This window comes from Suncus etruscus, chromosome 2 (genome assembly GCF_024139225.1).
Source record: "Suncus etruscus isolate mSunEtr1 chromosome 2, mSunEtr1.pri.cur, whole genome shotgun sequence".
NCBI classification, from domain to species: Eukaryota; Metazoa; Chordata; class Mammalia; order Eulipotyphla; family Soricidae; genus Suncus; species Suncus etruscus.
The window spans coordinates 93,054,291-93,079,354 of NC_064849.1; positions in this window are offsets into that span (position 1 = coordinate 93,054,291).

A 25,064-nucleotide genomic window follows, 5' to 3' on the forward strand; every position below is an offset into this window, starting at 1 on the left:
GCTTTCTCTTTTTCCTCCAGAATTATTTCAGCTTTAGGCTTTACACTAAACTTCTGAGTCCACTTCTACTTATGGTGAAAGATACCATTTGAAAAGTATTTTACTTTTTAATCTAACTATCCACATTTTCTAGCCCAAAGGTTTGAACTATTGTTGAAACAAACATCCACATGTCTACTTCTAAATTGTTCTATTGATAACACTACCCATATTTATAGCAACACTACATTCCTCTGGTAAGGCATATCCTCAGGTAGTGTTAATACTCTATTTAATCTTTTGGTTTGTGTGTTTTGGCTTTGGACCACACCCAGCTTCACCCAATGGTTATTCCTGGCTCTGCACTCAGAAACTATTTCTGGCAGACTTGGGGGAGACAATATGGGATGCCAGGGATTAAACCTTGATCAGGCGCATGCAAGGCAAACTTCCTACTCACTGTGCTATCGCTCCGGCCTCTACTTGATTTCTTTTTTTGGTGAAGGTCTCCCCCTTCTAAACAGAGTTTAGCAGACCTGGAGGACACCACTGTGACACCCAGCTAACTAGGCTGGTGGTTGGTTCAATGGCAGAGCCCTGTATTACTTTGGACCACCAGAGCCACACTTAGTGATGTTCAAGGGTCTCCAGAGAAACACCCAGAGATATTTGGAGTTACATGGTAACAAGGAGCAAACACAGGTCAGGTGCATGCATTATTCTTCATTATATGTTTGTTCACTTCCAGGGCTAGAGTGATAGCAGAGCAGGAAGGGCATTTGCTTTGCACATGACTGACCTGGGTTCAAACCCCAGTATCCCATATAAATCCCTTAGTCTGCCAGGAGTGATTCCTGAGTGCAGAGCCAGAAGTAACCCCTGAGCACAACCATATATATCCGCAAAAAGTAAGGTTTGTCCATTTTTAATTATTTGAATTTCCACATGAGTATATAGAACCCATTTGTCAATTGGACTGAAAAAGCACCAACTACAAAACTCAGCTTGGATTTTGATTAGAAATGCTTTGATTCTGCTTCAGGAAAAGTGAAGTCTAATAACATTGAATGTTGCAACCTTTGTGGGCCAGAGTGATAGCATAATGAGGAGGTCATTTGCCTTTCAGATGGCCAACTTGGGCTTGATCCCTAACATACCACATTGTCCTCTGAGCCTGCCAGCAGTGATTTTGAGCTCAGAGCCAGGAGTAACCCCTGAGCACCACTGAGAGTGGCCCCAAAACCAACACAAAACAAGAACATTCCAACTACTCTTTTTCACTCAGATGCTCTTCAATAACATCTTTAATTTCTTTAAATAATGATTTCATTCTCTCAGCAAGGTTTGGCTAGTTCAATATACAGGTGTTAGATCTATCGACAGATTCCACCTCAACATTTCAAGGCTATTGCCAAAAGCAAGGTTTCTTTAAAATCAATGTCCTTTTATTTGTTGCAAATATATGAACTGGTTCATCTTAGTATATTGGCTTTTACAGTGCAGATTCATTAAATTGCTTATTGCTTCTATGGTATTTTTCTCTTTTTGAATATCGTTTATATCTCCTATGTAGATGATTATGCTACTGAAAAAAAGCAATTTCACTTTTTTATTCCCATAAAAGCATTTGCTATGCCTAATGGTACTAATTGGAACCCCAGTGTGAAGCCGAACACAGATGTATTTTACTCTTTCTCTCTGTGAAAGTCTTTCTAGCCTTTCACCCTCCAGTTGCTATCAACTGCTATTGTTTAGAGGTGACCTTTATTGGTTTGTGGGAGCTTCCTGTTATTTCCATTGCACTGAGAGTAGTATCAAAAAGATGGATGGATTTAGTTAACTATTTTATGTGTCTCTTTAGATGATCAAACAACTCTTTTAAAATTTTGCTAATTGGTGAATTACATTGATTTTTTAAAATGTCAATTCAAACTCCAACTCTTGAGCTAATCCAACTTAATACGAATGCCTGTTTAATATGCAATTTGGATTTTTACTGACTAATATTCTGTTTAGGATTTTTACATCTAGGTTTCTGAATGATGTTAACCTGAAGTTGGTTTTCTTGTTACCTCTTTGTCTGCTTTTGGGGTCAGGAACTAGGGGTTCAGTTTCTAGATGAACATATGTGAAAAAAGAGTTCTTTTCATGTTCTCGTTTTGGTGGTAGAATTTGACATTGAAATTGTTCAGACAATTTTTGTGGGGAAGCTTCTGATTTAAATGAAACATTTAATGGGTGCTGAGTATTTGGATGATCTACTTCTTGGATGAGCTTTGATGATATGTTTCAAGAGGTCAGTTCTTTTCATGAAAATTGTCAAATGTATTGGTGTAAAGCACTCTATTATATTCTCTCATTATTTAAAATCCATAGAGCAGCAGAGAAAGTCTCTTTTGTCTAGTATGGGTTTGTCAGTTTTAATGATATTCTAAAAAGTACCACCCATTGATTTAATTGATCTTCTCTTTGATCAATTTTTTTCTTGATGTTTCCTCTTATCATTTTTTATTTTTTTTAATTTCAGTTACTCTTCTATTTCTAACTTTCAAGGCATAAAATAAAACTTTAGAATTTTAGTTTTTCTAGTAGTGACACAGAACTTACATATATAGTTCAAGCACATCATCCTCTACATTTTGCTATAGCAGCAACCGCAAACTTTAAGTAGATTTTCATCTAGTTCAAACTGTGATTCAAGTTTTTTTCTTTCTTTCTTTCTTTTTCTTTCTTTCTTTCTTTCTTTCTTTCTTTCTCTTTCTTTCTTTTTCTTCTTTCTTTCTTTCTTTCTCTTTCTTTCTTTCTTTCTTTCTTTCTTTCTTTCTTTCTTTCTTTCTTCTTTTCTTTCTTTCTTTCTTTCTTTCTTTCTTTCTTTTTCTTTCTTTCTCTTTCTTTCTTTCTTTCTTTCTTCTTTCTTTTCTTCTTTCTTTCTTTCTTTCTTTCTTTCTTCTCCTTCCTTCCTTTTTTCTTTCTTTCTTTTGCTCTCTTCTTTCTCTTTTCTTTATTCTTTTTGTTTCTTTTTATCTCCCTCCCTCCCTCCCTCCCTCCCTTCCTTCCTTCCTTCCTTCCTTCCTTCCTTCCTTCCTTCCTTCCTTCCTTCCTTCCTTCCTTCCTTCCTTCCTTCCTTCCTTCCTTCCTTCCTTCCTTCCTTCCTTCCTTCCTTCCTTCCTTCCTTCCTTCCTTCCTTCCTTCCCAGTAGTGCTCAGGGCACATACTACTGGCTCTGTGCTCAGGTATCTCTCCTGCTGGGATCTGGGACCATGCACAGTGCCAGGGACTGAACTGAGATTATTGTGTGCAAGGTAGGTGCCCCATCATCATACTCTCTGCCAGCACTAATTTCTTTTCTTTGACACATGGATCTTATTCACTAATCAACTAGGAGGCATCTGGTTTTGATTTTGAATTTAATTCCTTTTGCCAGAGAATATAGTTTGTGGTCATTTAATTATCTTGCATTGCTTTTATTTTTATTTAATTGGGGTTGGGCTTAGTATGCTCAGAGTTGATTCCCAATTCTGCACTCCAGGGATCCCATGGGGTTTCTGGGATAAAACCCAGGATTCCTCTTGCAAGGCAAATGCTCTCCCCATTGTACTATTGCCCTAACCCCTATCTGGCATTTACTCTTATTTTATGAGACTGAATGTGATCTCTCTAGGTAACATATTGTAGCTCTGGAAAGATGTGACCCAGCAGTTAAGCACATGTCTGGAATGTGAGAGCCCTGGCTTAGGCCACTTTTTATGTGACACCCTCAAGCAGCACTGGGGGTGTTTTCTATAAAAATGTGTGGGTGATCTAAAGATATGTATATATTTTGCTATGTCTAAGATTTTTTTTCTGTGAATTGTTTAAATATTTTATATTCCTACTAATTTTCTGCCAATTTCTCTTATTATTTTTTAAGGGAGAGATGACCATATTTGAAAGCTCATGGAATCACCTTTTTCTCATCTCTTCTCTATGGTATGGTGTTGTCTCCCAGATCTTTCCTTTGGGTGGACAACAATGCAGACATTCTCCTAGGTAGGGATCCTGGCTCATTTGCAATCCTGGCCATGTCTGGAGCTATCTTGGAAATGCAAGAAAAAAAAAAAAAAAAAAAAACCCACAATTTCCAAACAATAGGATCCTTTGAAGTCCTGCTTTGAAAATGTATCAGGTAGGACTGGAATGCTATCACATTCAAGTAAGATTTATTTCCTCTGATAAGTAGAATAAGGCAACAATCTTTCTATATACATGCATGCAAGTCTTGGCAGTAAAGCAAGTAACTTGGTGAGATATGTGGTTCATGGCCCCTCTCCCAGAGGGTCTCTACATCAATCCAACTGGAAGACATAGCAAGGCCCTATCAGAGATCTGTCATTAAGTTTGAGGGATAGTTGCATATTTTCCATTAAAATTCAGCACAGGAAGCTCTTAATCTCCTTCTCATGGCCCAAGGATTCATATTGTTTGACTTTCCAGCCGCATGTGACTTTGCAAATGTCACTGTGAATCTAAACAGCCTGAGGCCTCTGTCTTACTGCTGCTCCTAATATGGGATCAGATTCCCAAGGTATCTTTGGTAGAAACCAACATCATGACAACAAAACATTCACAGGGATCCTGGCACCTCTTCCTGATCCCAAATATTGTTGCTGTACCATTAGATATCTCCTTGCAATATACAAAAAAAAAATAAAAATGAAGTCTTGTTTCTAATGTGATTGGCTACAGGGAGCTCCAGATTTTCAGCTTCTCTCTAGAGTAGAAAAACCTACTCATCCTCTACTTCACTCGGAGAAAAACTGCTGTACATCTCCACACCTTTCATAATATTACTTCTGATTTTCAAAGATCAAAAAGACTAACCACAGAACTCTTCATTCAGGATCATAGATGAAATAAAACTCACCACAGAAACATGACTTAATAACTAAGATATATATCCTTTATCTATTTAAATTTGAGGACATTAAATGCAAATTATTAATTGCTTCAAGATGACCCTTCTTCTATACAAAGATTTATTAGAAGCTGTATGGAATGAATCAGAACTCCAAGGGTTGTGTTAAAGTGCTCTTAATAAATTTATATCCTCTTAATACAACAGTTGCAGGGATGCCCAGTTACATCTTCATATTCCAGAATCTTGAATGCTGGAGTTTCTGTCCTCACACCCATTTCTCACTAGGTTTTTGGCATCTTTTACCTTCAAGTTGATTTAATGAAACCTCCATCTTAGAAAATGACCTTTAATAAATATAGTTTCTCATTTTCATCTTCTTATATTCTAATAGAGTGTTCTTCCCTTATGCTATTAAACATGAATGGATGGGTCTTGGATAAAACCAAAGGTATTTAAATGATGAGTTCAATTACAAAGGTACCATTTTTAAAAATTATGTGATTAATGTAATATGATTTAATTTCTTTTTTTGTTTGTTTGTTTTTTTGGGCCACACCCCGCAGTGCTCAGATGTTATCAGTTCTCAGTGATCCTGGCTATCTGCTCAGAAATAGCTCCTGGCAGGCACGGGGAACTATATGGGACACCGGGATTTGAACCAACCACCTTTGGTCCTGGATTGGCTGCTTGCAAGGCAATCACCGCTGTGCTATCTCTCTGGGCCCATGATTTAATTTCTAATAAATAATACATATTTTGTGTTAGCATCCAGTTTGATAAATTCTGACCATTAAACATCATATTTCCCTCAGAGAAATCTAAAGTATTCTTATCTTCCTAGACTTCTGCTATTCTCTTTTCCCAATTTCTCTGTCAAATCCAAATTAATCCTATCATCATTGTTCTGTTTTAATAACTTTCATTTTAATTCTTTTTGTATTTAATTAAATGAGTCATGTGGAAAAACTCTTTTTTGAGATTTATCAATATTGTTGAAATATATGAGTTTTAGGGACCAGAAAGATAGCATAGAGGTGTGGGCATTTACCTTGCATGCAGAAGGACAGTGGTTCGAATCCTGGCATCCCCCAAGCCTGCCACGAGTAATTTCTGAGCATAGAGCCAGGAGTAGTTCCTGAGTACTGCTGGGTGTAACCCCCCCAAAAAAAGAAATATACAAGTTTGGTCATTTTTTATTTTGAATCCCCATTTTAAAAATACTGTTTTTCTGTCTATGAGCATACCGTATTTTTCCAGTGTAGGTGGTTATTACATTTATTATACCAGTATTTTGTTCTCATTTTATTTACCTCTTATGGCTGTCCATGGGGGATGCTGATCAAAATCTATACTGTGAATGGCCCAGCACCGTATATGGTCTTCTGAACTGGCCACTAGGCCAGGAGTGAATCCTGAACACAATTGGGTGTAACCTAAAAACCAAAAACAAAATATAAACAAAAACAAAAATTAGTCAGATTTTAATTAGCAGTCATCTAAGTAAAAAGATGGTTATTTGATGTCATGACTTAAAAGCAACTCTATAATCTCTTTGATGCTTTTCCTTTAAAGATCTGGGAGCTTTGCATAGCAGCAAAATCTGATAAGAATCCATTGGAAAATAGACTTAAAATCTGAGAAATAGAGTTATTATATGACCTAGAAGATGCATACTTCTACAGACATATTTATAACTAGACATTCAAGAGAAAGAAAAACATATCTGTATTAAGACTTAAATGTGAATGTTCACGGTAGCATTATTTATAGGAAAAGAAGTGTTCTCAAGTTAGGTCTCCAGCAACTAATAAACAGGTAGCTAAGAAGTACTATATTCAGGCCTGGAGAGATAGCACAGCGGTGTTTGCCTTGCAAGCAGCCAATCCAGGACCAAAGGTGATTGGTTCGAATCCCGGTGTCCCATATGGTCCCCCGTGCCTGCCAGAAGCTATTTCTGAGCAGACAGCCAGGAGTAACCCCTGAGCACCGCCGGGTGAGGCCCAAAAACCAAAAACCAAAAAAAAAAAAAAAAAAAAAGAAGTACTATATTTAAGCAATGGCCTTTGTCTAAAGACTAATTTTTTTACAATGAGAATTAATGAAATATTAGTATATGTTACAATATGAATAAATCTCGAAGACCTGATAGCAAATGCAAGAAACCATTCTCCAAAGTCACAAATTAGTAAGATCCCATATAGGTGAAATGTCTGAAGAGATTAAACTTACAGAGATGATTGAGATAGAAGATTCCTAGCAGCCTGGAGGGGGTCAGAAGAGAGCAATACAAATGAGCATCACTTTTTGAAGGAAGGGTGACAATGTTGTTACAAAATTGTAGGTGAGTGATTCATTATCTTGGTAGAGTACACTGAAATTGTGAATTGTGTACTTTATCATTATTATCATTATTATTATCATTATTATTTGGTTTTTAGGTCACATCTGGCGGGTGCTCAGGAGTTACTCCTGGCTCTATGCTCAGAAAATTGCTCCTTGGCAGGCTCTGGTGGACCATATGATAGGGATGCCAGGATTTGAACCACTGTCCTTTCTGCAAGCGAGGCAAACGCTCTTCCCTCCATGCTATCTCTCTGACCCAGAATTGTGTACTTTAAATAAAATTAAAAAAAAAAAAAAGATGGAAAGCGGGCCATTCAAGGGAACTGGCACTCCCAGAACTGGCCAGGAGGGTGCGTGCAGGAGGTCACCGACTAGGGCGGGTGGAAAGTGTCCATTCTAGGGGACCTTTGAGCTCCCGGAACAGGCCAGAGTGGGTACAGGCGGTCGTTCGACTAGGGCGTGTGGAAAGCAGCCATTCAAGAGAACAGGGGATAGGCCACGAGAGTGAACCTGCACTGTCTGGCTTGACGGAGTGGTGATGGTCAGGCTGGACTGAGGACGAGGGAAAGTCCAAAACTCTAGCGACATCACCCACATACTCACGTAGAGACACATCCTGAGAAGAGACCTAGCCCCACACCACAAGGTGGCAAAAGCGGGCTGAAACCTGTAGGCAACTGCCCTCCAGCAAGCCAACAAAGCCAATAAATGCAAAGAAAGATGGGTAAACCAAGGAAAACATTAACAACAGGAAAGATGGAGAGAAATCAGAACAAGTTCCCAAGTCCACCAAAACACGCAAACCCAAGAGAGGAAGACTTAAATGCGAGTCCTGAGAATAAAATTTCAATGTCATGCTAGAAGAGAATAAAAGGAACAATGACCAGAGATTACAATAAATCAATAGATGAAACAAATGAACCAATTTAAAACAAGAATTCTACAAAATATGAAAAGGACTCCATACAAACAGAATTAGAAGAAATTCATAAAACCATAGAAAGCCAGAAGAGCAGAATCGCACAGCTCGAGAATCACATAGAACAACTCAAAGTTAAACTGCAATCAAAAGACAACAAAGAAGCCAACAAAGAAATAGAAGGAAAAGCACTGGAAGTAAAAGTCCAGTAATTTAATGAACAAAAGACAAAAGAACCAATCTAAGAATTGTAGGTATACCAGAAGGGGAAGAAACAGGGAAAGGGGAAGAAAAATTAGTCAGGGGAGATAATAGTGGGAAAATTTTCCCACCCTCTTGGAAAGACACATCTGAGGAAAATCCAGAGGTTAAAAGAGTCCCCAACAAAATAGACCCTAACAAACCAACTCCAAGACACATAGTAATTCAAATGGTAAGAAAACAAAGAGAAAAGTGACCTTACTTAAGCATATGGAAGAAAATAAAAACCCTCACATACAAAGGAAGGAACATTAGAATCAAACCAGATCTCCCATATGAAAATACTATCAAGCAAGAAGACAGTGGAATGACATATTTAAATAACTGAATGAAAGACATTTTCAACCTAGAGTCCACTATCCAGCAAAACTCTCATTCATATGGGGAGGGAGAGACTAAAATCATTCTCAACACAAAAATGAACTTGCACTATTTGCGCAAAACAAAACCGACCCTAAATGACCTACTCAGAGGATGAAGTTTACACAATCCAAACCCCCGATTGTAACAAACACCCTAAACAACACAAGCTGCACAACAGCCCTCTCTGTCAATAATTCATCCTTAAATGTTAATGGACTAAACTCTCCCATTAAAAGACACATAATAGAGAACTGGATTAGAAAAATAAACCAAGATTTTTGTTGCCTACAAGAAACACACCTACAAGTACAAGATAGGCACAGGGCTTAGAATAAAAGGATGGAAATCAATTATCCAGGCCAATGGAAATAAAAATAAAGCAGAGACGGCCATTCTTATATCAGACCAAAAATTGCATTCATCCTCAAAAGATGAGATCAGAGACAAGGAGGATCACAACTTACTGATCAGAGGGAAACACTAGACAAGAAGTGCTAACGCTGGTTAACATCTACACACCTAATGCAGAGCCAGCAAAATATGTATGGCAACTGCTTGCAAAACTGGAGATGTGAGTAGTAGTGGGAGACCTTAATACTCCACTATCACCACTGGGACAGATCCACCAGACAGAAAACTAACAAAGAAATAGTAGCCCTAAATGAAAAATTAGAAGAACTAGGTCTCATAGACTTATATAGGGCCCTCCACCCCCAGAAAGCGGAATACACATTCTTCTCAAGTCCACATGGAACCTTCTCCAGAATAGACCATGCCTTAGGATACAAATCTAACCTGCATAAAATCACAATAGGTAAGGATCATTAGAAGCACCCTGTCAGATCACTATGCAACAGAAGTCAAAATTGACCTGTAAAAAGAAACAATGGAGAAAATCCAATACCTGGAGATTAAACAACATGCTGCTCAAAAACAGCTGGATCAAAGAGCAAATCAAAGAAGGAAATAAAAAGATTCCTTGAGACAAACGACGATGAAGAAACAACTTGTCAAAACTTGTGGGATACAGCAAAAGCAGTAATCAGGGGGAAACTCATAGCAATACAATCCTATGTCAGGAGAAGAGGAAAAACGACAAAAATTAGCAGCTTAAAGGCATCTTAAGGAGCTGGAACAACAGCAACAAAAGAATCCCAAACACAACCAGAAGAACACGAAATAATAAAAACCAGAGCAGAAATAAACAACATAGAAACTAAGAAAACCAATACAGAAAATCAATGAGACCAGGAGTTGGTTTTTTGAAAGAATAAAACAAGACAGAAAAACCACTGGCAAGACTCACCAATAAAAAGAGGGGAAAACACCCAAATAAGAAGTATCACAAATGGAAAGGGTAGAGATTACAACAGAACCCAAGAAATCCAACACATCATGAGGACATATTATGAACAATTATACTCAGTTAGGCTAGAGAACCCAGAAGAAAGTGATAGACCTCTTGGAAAAAATACCAGCTTCCAACACTAGAAAAGGAGAATTTAGAAAGCCTAAACAGGCCAATCATGTCGGAGGAAACTGAAACAGTAATTAAGAAACTCCCCAAGAACAAAAAGTCCAGTTCCCAAGATGGTTTTACAGATGAATTCTATCAAACATTCCAAGAAGAATTACTTCCACTGATCTCACAGGCCTCTTCCAAACCATTGAAAAGACAGGAATCCTCCCCAATTTCTTTTATGAGGCCAATATCACTCTGATTCCCAAAGAGGGCAAAGATACCACCAAGAAAGAAAACTACAGACCAATCTCACTAATGAACATAGACGCAAAAATACTCAACAAAATCTTAGCGAACCGAATCCAGCACTACATCAAAAAGATTATACACCATGACCAAGTGGGTTTCATCCCAGGGATGCAAAGCTGGTTCAACATATGCAAATCAATCAACATCATACACCACATCAATAATAACAAAGACAAAAACCACATGATCATATCAATCGATGCAGAGAAGGCATTTGACAAAATTCAACACCCATTTCATGTTGAAAAATTCTAAGCAAAATAGGTCTGGAAGGAACCTTTCTCAAGATAGTTACAGCTATCTATGAAAAACCTACAGCTAACATTTTCCTTAATGGTGAAAAACTGAAAGCATTCCCACTAAGGTCAGCAACTAGGCAAGGATGTCCACTCTCTCCACTCTCTCCATTCTTATTCAACATAGTCTTAGAAGTCCTAGCAATAGCAATCAGACAAGAGAAGGGAATCAAAGAAATTCAAATAGGAAAAGAAAAATTAAAACTATCTCTTTTTGCAGATGTCATGATGATATACATGGAAAACCCTAAAGAATCCACAGTAAAACTCCTAGAAACAATAAACCAATACAGCAAAGTGGCTGGTTACAAAGTCAATACACAAAAGACAGTAGCATTTCTCTACACAAATAATGAAGTAGAAGAGAGAGAGAGAGAGATTAAGAATACAACTCCATTTAAAATAGTATCAAAAAACATCAAGTACCTAGGAATCAACCTTACCAGGGAAGTAAAGGACTTATACCTGGAAAACTTCAAAACACTTCAGAAAGAAATTGAAGAGGATCTTGGGAAGTGAAAGAACATCCCATGCTCTTGGGTAGGTAGAATCAACATAGTCAAAATGACCATCCTACCCAAACTCCTATATAGATTTAACGCAATCCCCCATCCAAATTCCGACATCATTCTTTAAAGACTTTATATAGAACAATCAATCATAAAATTTATCTGGAACCACAAAAGACCCAGGATAGCCAAACACATACAAAAAAAAAAAAAAAAACAGGAAGCTGGGCGGCATTTCCTTACCTAACCTGAAGCTATACTATAAAGCCATTAGTGATCAAAACATCATGGTACTGGTACAAAGACAGACCCTCAGACCAGTGGGTTAGAACAGAATTTCCAGACATAAGCCTCCAGATATACAGTCAACCGATATTTGACAAAAGAGCCAAGAACTTGAAATAGAACAAAGAAAGTCTTTTCAACAAACGGTGTTGGTACAACTGGAAAACCACATGCAAGAAATTCAAAATTGACCCATACCTCATTCCTTATACAAAAATCAACTCAAAATGGATCAAAGACCTCGAAATTAGACCCGAATCTATAAAGTTTATAGAGAAGAAAATAGGTAGAATACTCAAAGACCTACATATCAAAAAGGTCTTTGAGGATGGAGCACCAATGGCAAGAACTTTAGCGTGAAACATAAACAAATGGGACTACATGAAACTAAAAAGCTTCTGCATGGCAAAAAAAAAAACCCTACTTAACACAAGAAGACAGTTAACTGACTGGGAAAAAATATTTTCACCCATCATATCAGATAAAGGGCTGATATCCAGAATATACAAAACACTCAGAAAGCTGAGCCCCCCCAAAACCAAATAAAGCCATAAAAAATGGGAAGATGAAATGAATAGACACTTCTCTGAGGAAGACCGAAAGATGGCCAACAAACACATGAAAACAAGCTCACCTTCACTCAACATTAGGGAAATCCAAATAAAGACAACAATGAGGTACCACCTTACACCAGTGAGGATGGCTCACATCAAAAATAATAAGAACAATCTATGTTGGCGGGGATGTGGCATGAAAGGCACTCTCATCCACTGCTGGTAGGAATGCCCCCTAGTTCAACACCTATGGAGAACAGTCTGGAGAGTGCTCAAAGAACTCAGAATTGAGCTACTATTTGACCCAGCAATTGCTCTCCTAGGTATCTACCCCCAAGTTGGAAGTACATTCATTCCAAAGTATGTGTGCACCCCACTATTTATTGCAGCACTCAGTATAATAGCCAACCTCAATGTCCAACAATAGATGAATGGATCATTAAGATGTGGTATCTATACACAATGGAATACTACATAGCAGTCAGAAATGATACAATCACAGACTTTGCAGCAACGTGGATGGACCTAGAACATATTATGTTAAATGAAGTAAGTCAGAAGATGAAAGATAAACACGGAATGATAGCACTATTCTGAAGCACCTAGAACATACACCTTTTATACAACTAATACTCAACAATCAAATAACAGGGTTTAACAGGGTAGAAACCCCAAACACTGTAACAGTCAACATATACCGGAGAGCAGTGTCCAAAACACATGAAAGAGGAACAACACAAACTCTTGACTACACACTATACCACAAAACAAAACAAAACAAAACAAAAAACAGCAACAGCAGAAACAGCAGCATAGAAAGACCAGGTAAGTAATCAGCCTTCTACTACAAAGGCCCATAATAAGCCTTTAGGGATCAGGATTACAGGTAAAGGATACCATGGGAAACCACTGACTCCAATGGAAGCATGCCATAAAAATATATTTTAATGCCTTAATCTTTCTATACTTAAAATAACCTCTCAGCTTTTCTGTCTACAGGCATTCTTGGATTCAAAGGGTGGAAAAACTAAGATTGCATCTTGAGGCTCAATCACATGAGATACCATACCCAGCTTGCACTACGAGAATGTCCCGATAAAACTCTTTGCATTCCTTTTATCCCTAGGTAATACCTTCATTTAGGACTTGAAGCACGTGACCACCCAAACCACCGAAGCAGCAACTGTGACCAATAGACTTAAACTACAGGCCCTACTCATCAAACACACTCAAACAAACTAGCATTCCCTCGCTCTTTTCTCTACTCTTCTCACTACTGTTTTTTTTTATTTTTATTTTTTCTTCTTTTTATCTCCTTTTCTTTTTAATTTATTTTCTCTTTTCTTTCCTGCCCCTTCCATATACTTTTCCCTTTCACCCCTTTGAAAATTCGACTATCCCTTCACCCCGAAATTCCGTCCAGTTTCCCCACATTAAAACGCTTCACCCTCAGTTCCTATTTCATTAGGCATCAAGAATGACCTCCTACCCCAGCGAACCAGTACCCAGCACCCAAGCGAAGGGACAACCAGTCAAACCCACACCTCGCCCCCTACAAGAAAAGGCAACCAACTCCCCTGCTGACTCATGCTGCGTGGTCCTCCTTACCAACTCTTCCTAATGTGGACTGTTACTTGAAATCAGACTTAGCTCTACAAGTATCCCCCAATGCATCAACTCTTCCCAAGTCCTCCCTGCCGCAAATCTTTTGCCAATCTCAAGAAGGTCAGGTTGGGAGATGAAAAGGCACCCGGGAACCCACACACTACAAGAAAATCTCAAAACACACTGGGGAAACCTATACTACCATCATAAGTATAAGACCTGTATTACACTACCTCTTTACCTGCTTTTCCCCAAATGCAAGATACTTTCTTGCATCACCTTGTTCCTTTAATTAATTTTTTACTTCATTTCTTTTTTTTTATTTTTTTATTTTTTTATTTTTTTTTTACTTCATTTCTTAAAAATCTTTTTTCTTGTCATATATATACGTGAGCACATATTTTTTTTATTTCTATTTTTATCTTTTTTGGATATGTGACATGTTTTTGTTTTCTTCTCTCTCCACCCTCAAATGCACCGGCAATATAATGTAGCACCATTTCTCCCTGCAAAGGTACACTAAAAAAAAGGGGAAATCTTATGTATAAAAACGAGCTCTTATTTATTAGGGATAAGAACTCATACTTGTTTACAATACAGAGGTATCTCCCACCTTGAAAATATGTCACGTGGACCCAACTTAGACCCTGGGTGATTAGACACCAACCGTCCAGCCTTGAACCCTGGACCACAGACAAGGAAACGACACACTTCTTCACAACAGCCACAGGAAACAAATCCCAACCGGGACATCCTTAATAGTGCTCAGCCACCAACAAGTGCCAGCTCTAATATGATACCCTGACAACGAGGAAAATGGGAACAACTTGACCTAAGAGCAAGTTATACTACCTCACCAGCTAACGATAAGACAAAATCAGAAGACTTGTCACCCTTTGGTCTATCCAAATGCCAAGATCGCGATTTACAGATGACTGGCTGACAGAACCATGGCCAGACTGTATGTATCCTGGGACCAATAAAAAAGCCCTAGGGTGTGAGCTACGACCTGCATACCAACTATGACCCCTAGTTCCAGAGGTCTGTCTGAGACTATTGCAATGGAAGGGGACCTCTGGAAACATAACGGAAGAGCTATTCCAGGTTCCTTCCTAGGATCAGCGCAAAGACCAGGACCGCCAACCACAGAAGACAGATTAAAATGACATTGAGGGAACAGAACTTCTAGATCCACAAAGAAAGACATAATCATAAGTTTAACTCCTTGACTCGTGCAGATACCGAGACCTCTAGATACAGAGGTCTGATGTTATCACCCAGGACGGAGCAGAAGTCTTCCATACACCACAAAAGCACCAAGGGGAGAGTAAATGAACCTGAAAGGAGTCTATAGTTAATCCCATGACAATATACTTTAAGGGTGGAGAAACCCTGTATCTCTTAGGCAAAGAAAATTCCTTTTTGAATGACTCCAATATTTACTGTGCATCTGCAGGAGGGAAAAAAAAGCACAAAACAATTTTTTTTATTATTTACTTTCTATTTTTTTGTTGATTTTATTGTTGTGGTTTGGCTATTGAAGTGGATGTCTCCATTTATATTTATTTATTTTCTTCTTTTCTTTTCTTATGTGTTCTGCCACATATTTTTTATCTCAATACCATGGCTTTTATATGATGCTTACCCTTTTATTTTGTTTGTTGTTTGTTTGTTTGGAATGCTCACTGGATATTTTACTTGACAGTTCTTTATGTACTGTGGTGTTTCACCTTCTTTTCTTTTTCTTTTTTATGTGTTGTGGTGTTTCACCTTCCTTTTCCCCTTCGTCTCTCAAACCAACGATGAAAGCCTCTAGAAGGACTCCGCCCATTTCCGGAGTATCTGATTCTTTTTTTCTTTTTTTTCTCCAGGTTATTACTTTTCTCTTCTTCAAACAAAACTGCATAACTTGAACTATCTAGTCCTGCCTCCTAATTGGGGGGGGATAAGGGAGGTACCAAGACCAAATAGGTGTAAGACCACTAAGTAGTAAGCTAGGCACAGAGGGGACCACTTATTCTAGCAGCCCTGGGGGTAAGGGAAGAGGATATGGGAAGAAGGACGGGAACGGAGGTGGAGGGAGGACAATTTGGTGATGGGAATTCCCCTGATTTTATGTTAATATGTACCTAAAAAATTATTGTCAATGATATGTAAGCCACTATGATTAAAATAGAAATTATATTTAATAAAAAAATTTTAAATAAGGGATCAGAGCATTAGTGAGGGAATTTGCCTTGCACATGGTCAAAACAGGTTCATTCTTCATGTCATCCCCAAGCCCACCAAAAGTGACTCCTGATCACAGAGCCAGAAATTATCCCTGGCACCACCAGGTGTAGTCTCCAAAACAAAAATAAAAACAAAAAGATGTGGAGCCTAAGTATGTGAGCAGTGTCCCTTGTGAGTCCTCTTTATTCTGAATATCACACATAAGGGGGAATTGTATTCCTTTAGGAGCTGTGTCTTGAAAGTGGGGGGAGGGGCTTGCCCCTTGTTCTGTCGAGTTTCTGTGTTTCAGGAAACACTTGCCATAATGGGAGGAGATTTTTGGCATAGTAAGAACTGAGGCCTCCGGTTAGCAGTGATGGAAGGACTCCACATGACATCTTGACAACAGGATGGAATTCTGCTGTGTCCTCTTGGACTGAGTCCTGATTCTCAGTATCTGGGAAACAGTCAATGCATGTTGCTTTGATTTTCCACACTGTTAGAGTGTTTGTGATAATAGATAATTGGTGCATTTAAAGCATTCAAGTTGGCAGATTTCCATTAAACTATTAAAATAAATATTTTATATGATCACTCATGGGCCCAGCATGATAGAACAGCAGGTAGGGCATTTGCCTTGTGGGTGGCTGATCAAGGTTCAATCCTATACTTTCCAGGAGTAATCCTTTAGTACAGAGTCAGGAGCAACCCCTGAATACAGCAAGGTGTGGTCCCCCCAAAAAATTATTCTCTAGTGTACTGATAGACATAATATTAGCAACACAAGTTGGCCATTTATATTGATGTGTGTATAGTATACTATTCATTTCTCTTAAAAATATAAATACAATCAGTTAGAGTAGAGAAGGGTCTACTAAGACAATGATAGTTAGAACTGATTGCTCTGGATAAGAAGTGGGTTCTGAAAGTTGAGAAACTAACAGGTAAGACACCCTCCCATTGACATTAGTGCAAACCACAGTGTCAAAAAAGAGAGAGAGAAAGGAGAGGGAAAGGAAGATAGAGATAAGGTGGTTGGTTGGAATCCCGGTGTCCCATATGATCCCCCGTGCCTGCCAGGAGCTATTTCTGAGCAGACAGCCAGGAGTAACCCTGAGCACCACCGGGTGTGACCCAAAAAACAAAAAACAAAAAAAAAAAAAAAAGGAAGATAAAGAAAGCAAATTGCCTGTCCTAGAGTCAGGTGGGGGTGAGGATAAGGATGGAAGGGAAAGGGGAACATAGATGGTTGGTGGAGTTCACTGGTGAAGGATGGCATACACTTTATAACTGAAAAACAACAATGAAAAAATTTGTAATCAAGATGCTTAAATAAATCAATAATAAAAATATAAATATATACAAAGTAAAGATGAAAGAAAACAATAGTTAATATTTGATGGCCACTTGATTAAAATGGTAAAATATTATTACTATTCACTCACTAGATTTGAGATGAACTTACACTCAGAAGTACATGATCACATCATATAAAGTCAAAATACCTAATACTGTTTATTGACTTGTACAAAATAAATCAATAGAATAGTGCTTCTATCATTGGGAAGAAATAAATAAGTGAATATACATGAGGTATTTCATTCTCAGACAGTACTAAAAACTTACAAATGTTAAGTAATTACTCCTAGAGTCTCAAAATAAATCTGTGGTACACATTCTGCAATATAGCTCCACATACTTTAAGACTGTTCAGAATGTTTTTTAAAAATATTTTCAATGAAAACCATTCAGTAGAACTCACATACAAACCCTAACCAAAACCCTAAACCTAAACCTAACCCCAATACTAATCCTAACACTAATACAAACTCTAATCCAAACATAAACACTAAATCTAACCTGAACCCAAACACTAACCATAAACTAATCATAACCTAACACTAAACTAACTTTAATCCTAACCAAAATTAAAAACCTAAAACTAACCAAAACCCTAACCCTAATACTAACCCTAATCCTAACAATAACCATAATACTAATACTAATCCAAATTCTAAAGCTAACCTTAACCAACCAAATGCTAACCCTAATCCGACCACTACCTCTACTCTAACCTTAACACTAACCAAATACTAACCATAATCCTAACTGTAACCCTAATATTAATCCTAAACCTAACATCCTAATAAAAACACTAACCCAAAAACTACTCTACTCCTACAATAACCCAGACCCTAAGAAAACCCTAATTCTATCACTACTCTGACCTAATCCTAACCCTAACCTAACCCTAGCCTTAACCCTATAAACCCTAACCCTACCCTAACCCTAACTCTAACCTTCTGCTGAGGACTATTATTTGAAGGAGAGGCCGACAATGAGAGCTAGACTAAATTAAGCTTTAACACAGGTGTTGTGTGTAATGGGGCAGCTAGAAACAAGCAGCCTGCTGAGTTGGACAGTAGCAGCCCAAAACTCAGTCATCACAGTCCCAGCTGTAGCTTTTGGAAGCAAAGGCAGAGTCCAGGAAACCCTCATAAAACAAGTCTCCTGGGTTGGTAAGAAAGTTCCCATCTGAGCCTGGCAGCCTGCCCCATGGATGGCATCAGACTGTTGCACTAAACTCTCAAGACCTTTCAATACCTCCAACCTGTCTAGATTCTAACATTTGAGATTCTCTACTATGTTTGCTCATTATTGTGGTGTGTGAGGGCAGGTTATGGGCACTTCCTGTTCATTCAATCCAAAGTGAGAGGTCACATGATGTGTGTCATGCTAATGTCCTAATAAAATTTATCAAGCTGTTCATAATAACAAATTAGGGGAGGCATACAGCTATGCTAAGCATTTACTCCTGGTTCTTTGCTCTGGGGAAGCATATACAATGCAAGGTTCATTACATGCAAGGTAAAACTGCCTTAAACCCTGCATTATTTCTCCAACCCCTTCCTACTTTGTTTTGCTTTGCTTTGCTTTTTGCTTTTGGACCACACACAGTGGTACTTAAGACTTACCCCTGGCTCAGCTGCCCTCAAGGATCACCCCTGATGGGTCTTGGGAGGACCATATAGGATGGCAGGGATTGATCCCTGATTGACTGCATGCCAGGCAAGTGCCCTACTCATTGTACTATATAATACCAGTCGTGTTTTTTTTTTTGGGGGGGGGAAGGGTGGTGGTCACACCTGGAAGCTCTCAGGGGTTACTTCTGGCTTTGTGCTCAGAAATCGCCCCTGGCAGTCTCGGGGTATCATATGGGATGCTGGGATTCAAACCACGGTCTGTCCTGGGTTGGTCACATGCAAGGCTAATGCCCTACTGCTGTGCTATCACTCCACCCCCAACTCCAGTTTTTTTATTACATACTTATTTTGTTTGTATGTTTTGTTTTGGGGCCATACCCAGTGGCACTCGGAGGTACTCCTGCCTCTGTGGTTAGGAATCACTTCTGACAAGTTTGGGGGACCATATGGAATTCTGGGAATTGAACCCAGGTTGACTGCTTGCAAGGCAAATGCCTACCCACTTTGTATTATTTTGACCCCTCCATAATTAATTTTTATAAATAAAAAATGCAAAAACAAGCCTGCTGGTAAAGATGTGAATATAATGTGCTTACATTTTCTGGAAAATTTCACTTACAAAAATTCAATATTTTAACAAATAAATAAGGAAGATATGTGTGCATTGTTTACTGATGATGTTTCCTGCTCCAAAGCAGCTTTGACAAATGAGTTTCAGACCCTTCCAGGTGCCTTCCCCATTTTGGCAGGGCACACTCAGTTTGCCCCTGGGCAGGGTAGGACAGGGCTTCTCCCCATCCCCGACTAAAGGGGGGTCCAAACAGAGCCTCTCAGTGCAGGCAGATTTCAATGTATTCCATGAAAAGACTGCAGGCAAACAACCCAATCCCCCCTTTCCCCGGGGTGGGGGTGCTGCATTCCATAAACCTGTCAAAAGTCAAGCTTTGATGGTAAAATCCAGAGACAATAGAGACGCGGGCCAGGAGGAGCAGCCTATGGTAGGAAGCTTGTCACAAAGAGTAGAGGAGTACAGTTAGGACAGAGAAGGGACCACTATGACAATGAGAGCTGGAAATTATTACTCTGGATAAGAACTGGGGCTGAAAGTAGGGAAAGAAATAGGCAGAATACCCCTTCAGGAACAATATTGCAAGCCAGTGTCTAAAATGGAGAGGGGAGTAGAGGGTAGGGAGGAAGGAAGAGAGAGAGGGGGGGAGAGAAAGAGAAAGACGGAGAGAGACAGAGAGACAAAGAGACAGAGAGAGAGGAGAGAGAGAGAAAGAGAAAGAGGGAGAATAAGAGAGAGAGAGAAGAGAGAGAGAATTCTGTCCCAGAGGCAAGCAAGAGAGGGCAGGAGAGAAACTGAGGACATTGGTAGTAGGAAATGTGCTCTGGTAAAGGGAGTTGGACACTGTATGACTGAAACTCAACCATGAACATATTTGTAATTGTGAAAAAAAAAAGTATTGTATTGCAAACATCTTTGTAACCACAGTATTTAAATAAAGTAATTAAAAAAAATCAAGCTATGAGGGGCCAGGCGGTGGCGCTAGAGGTAAGGTGCCTGCCTTGCCTGCGCTAGCCTTGGATAGACCGAGGTTCGATCCCCCGGTGCCCCCGGTGTCCCATATGGTCCCCCAAGCCAGGAGCGACTTCTGAGCGCATAGCCAGGAGTAACCCCTGAGCGTCACGGGTGTGGCCCAAAAACAAAAAAACAAAAAACAAACAAACAAACAAAAAAACAACAAAAAAAAATCAAGCTATGAAACCTACAGTAGAAATTGGCTGCTTTGCTCTGTACTGACCCCAAAAATCTCTGAATCTAAATAAGGCAAAATCTAGTGGTTGCTCCCCAGTACAGCATCCTGTCCGGGCCACAGTTGTTGTTCATTCACAACTTTACTTTTACTTCAGCTACAATGATAGACTTTCCATGCTAGGAATCTCCTTTTTTTTTTTTTTTTTTTTTTTACATTAAGTAGATTAGTTCTCAGAAATATTTTAGAGAGTGTGTAAGAAGAAATGAAGAAGGAATATTCATGTTGATTTTACCTGCTAATAATATTTCTGTCTTGAAAATACATCAAGTATGCTGGTAGATCTAACAGTCCAATGACCCAACGAATAGTGGTCATGGTTTATAAAGTAGCTATTAAATATTAAATTAATGCATATTGAACAATCGTTCCTAAGAGAATCATGAAGTTATGTTCCCATGAGTCTACATTTTCATCAGCTAATCAATGTACAGTCTGTGTTTTGGTGAAAGATAAACTATTTAACAAAAAAATTATTGCTTCATTGACCCTGATCAGATAGGTGGTAGTGCTTTAACTTAGAGCAAAGTAACTGAACCCACTTAGTTTCTCTTTAGGCAATCCTGGAGCCTCCTTGCACTTAGGAACAGATTCAGCTTTATGCTTGGGGGTCATTGGAAACAGCAAAATCGGTTTCAGAAAGCAGAAAATTTGAAACTCAGTATTAAATAGGACCTAAAAAGAAAACATTCTGTATGAAGACCTTAGCCAAGAGGGCAGTGGCCACCCTGTGGGCTGGGAAGATGGTGCAGGCATGGATTTGGGATGACAAACATTTCGTTGTGTGTTATTTAGACTTCATCTCGTAGAGTTGCTTTACTATGTTCGAATCTACTACTTAGCTTTGTATTGTTTTTATTTTTGTTAATGCTACCCAGAAAAACATGATCCCCATTCTCTAAAGTTCAGAGCGTCTAAATTTGTGGGATGGTTTTTGATTCACGCTTTTGCATTGATATAAGTTACTGAGCATTACACCATGGGTAAAACTACCTTCTAGACTCAAATACCTTTAATTATATTTCCAAAAGTGATTATAGTAGGAAGCAGAGAACCAGTTAGTTAACTTAGAGTCAAGGTCTGGGGTTCATCCAATTTTGAGGCACAGCTGAGAACTGTTTAGTCTTGTCAAAGATCAAGATCAGAATGGGGCCAAGAAAGGCGATTCATTCAGCTTGTTGCCTGTGGACTGAAGAGTAGAAACAGTAGCTAGTGAAATAGACTCTGAAGTCTATCTAGTGCTTGCAGAAGCCTTGACTTGGAAAGAGCAATTGGCAGTGAACATGAGCAAAATGGAAGGACTTCAAAACCACTTAGCTGGAGAATAGAGCCGGTGTGATGACTGCTGAGAGACATACTCAAAGTTCCAGAATACTCAAATATTTAAAGTTCCAGAAGGTCCAGGAGGAAATGTGACTCTGGGAGGCTGCAGGACTCTCAGGATCATCCTTTACTAGCTGGTACATTACTCATCCCCTACTCTCCCACCTTCTATCCAGATGACCCCAGTATTTTAGCCCTTGTCTCTTCCAAATTCATTCTTCCCTGGGGCCATGCTACAGTTTTGCCACTAAGCAGGTCAGTTGGAGGCCAAAGCCTATGACGATTTATTGAGTGCTTAGTTCTATCATAAGGTGTTCTTATTGTAAAGGGAATCCCCAAAGTAGGAAAACCCTTCCCCACAATCTATCTTTGAATCCTTCTTTTCAGATCTTATTTTAGAGCCCAAATTGATTTTTCTGTAGGGTTCTTGTTTTGTTTTAGGCCCTGAATGAATAATAAATATAAATAATATGTATATTATCAAATATACATTTATATTATTAAATATAAATTTATTTTATGAATAATAAATATATACATACCATATTTATTTGAGTATAACACGCAAAATTTTCTACCAAAAAAAAGAAATCAAAGTTTGGGTGCACGTTATAAATGAGGGCTGGGGTGGAGTGGGAGTGGCGGCTGGTCCAATAAGGGCGCAGGTGAATTGTGAGTTCGCACTGTGCCTTTTCCAGGCTGCAGCCGCGAGGGTGAAGGAAAAAAAAACTCAAGAAACCTGGCCTATCTCTCGTGACATCCTGGGTTCAAACATCATGGGAAGACATACCAAAAGAAATGATCATCAAGAGTTTTTTGAAGATAGGCATCAGAGATAAAATGGACAGCACAGAAGACGATCTGCTGTGGAATTCACACTCAGAAGAAAGCGAAGAAACTGAAGAAACAGATGTTCCTGCCAGCTGGGACACTGATGAAAAATTAACTGGAGAAGAATGGGAACAACTCTGTAGTGTATCTGATTATGAATCTGACTTTGAAGCATTTTAAATAAATATTGTTACCGGTAATTTTATTTTGGTATTGTGTTTATACCAGTTTATGTTGTTAATAAATGATTTTTATCATGGTCGCATGTGTTCAACAACATTTTTTTGTCAATTACAATGCTTGGTGTGAAACAAAATTTTATACCGATTTTTAATCGAAAATTAGGAGTGCATGTTATACATGGGTGCATGTTATACTCGAATAAACATGGTATATGAATACATAATAAATTGTTCTATACAGTACAAAAATGAGAGTGTTTAGGTTTAGGGATCCTCCACAAATGTCTCTAAAATCTAAAGTCAATACAAAAGAATGGTGTGTGTGTACATTTGTCTGCATGCACAACACATTTTTATTTATTTAATTTTTTAAATAAATTATTTTTTATGTTTTTTTTATTAATTTTTTATTTTTAATTATGGGAACAAAGATGCAAAGAAAGAAGACAAGGTAAAGTTACAGTGGAAGGACAATCACCCATAAACAGAATTCTCAGTAGTCCCATTGCTGATATCTTAACTTTGAACTTTCAGTCAAAGAACATTAAGAAAAATAAAAACAGAACCCATGTATAATTACTTTGTCCCTCAAATCCCCAGATTGTAGTACATAATATTTCCTAGCAGCACACAAAGCAATCTAAAGCCATAAAACTTATGTAAATCCTTAAACATTGAAGGCAAAGTTCATTTTTACATTTCCATGCACATGAATATTAGTTTAAGTTAACCTCAAAAGTTTAAGTGAGTATTTTTTCTTAAGGATTAGAGTCAAAGCAGCACAGTAAAAACGATGTTAGAGTGGCAATTATTGTTTGCATAGGCCCACCAAAATATGAGGGACATGGAAAGGAAAAGCCTTGGCCTAAATACTAGGAGACCCTCCCCCTGAAGTTTCTTGGCATAAGACCAATTCTAGGCTCCAGACAAACTAGGTTGTTCAATCCAGATCATTGTCTGTAGTGCCAATACTTTTATTTTTCACACAGTCTCTGTTGTTGGTATCATGTTTCTGTATTAAAGATCCTGGAATCTGCATATCCTACATTGCAGTCAGGATGGTACAGAGTGTCCTCTCGTTTCACCTCACAATTAAAGGGCAATGCAGAGAACCCTGTCCTGTGAGCAGGTCGTTGTTGTTGTCAAATCTTCTTAGTGTTAAGGGAAGTCTCTTTTGAGCAGGTTGATGTCAGAGCAGTGGTAGGGTCTTCCCTGGTAGAAGATTGCTTCCAGGTGTTGTTATAAAAAACCTTGGATGTTTTGTAGATAGCTTCCCTGGTTCAGGGGTGAATGGAGGATGCCCATTCTTCTGAGGCCTGTGCCAGATCATTATATCAATGTTTAGGGCATAAGGTCTCATTGCACTATGAGATTTGTGTGTTCCCGTCTCTATTAGATAAGAACTTATTTGTATGTATAGTATTTTCCTATTTTAATGTGCCTATGCAAACAAGGAAAAATGCCACGTGGCTTTATCAGTGCATATGGGGGCCATAAGAACAAGTCCAACAATCCCCATGACATGGTTCAATCATGAGCATTAAACTGAGGGACTCTTCCACCAAAATTCCTTATTGAACAGCTCACAAAGAGAAGACAAGATAAAAAGTGGGTAGAATCTTCACGGTAAAAGAATATTTAGAAAGAGTTATAGCTGTTAAAGAAAATACACATAAAATATTCAAAAGATATATGTGTCCATTTTATGTCTTTTGAAATAGTTGAAAGTTGTTAAATCCAATGCATGACTTTGGTCTGTGATTAGGACTGTGTACTACTGAAGTTAAAAAGGGTATGTGGGATACTGATGGTTGGGGGTGTGAGAGTTAGGAGTAATAATGAGCTTTGTAAGGGGTGTGCGAAAGGGCATAATCTGTTGGGGCAGGAGGTCGGTCTTCGTGCCTAACAAATTAAAGAAGTGAGGGTAAAGAGGG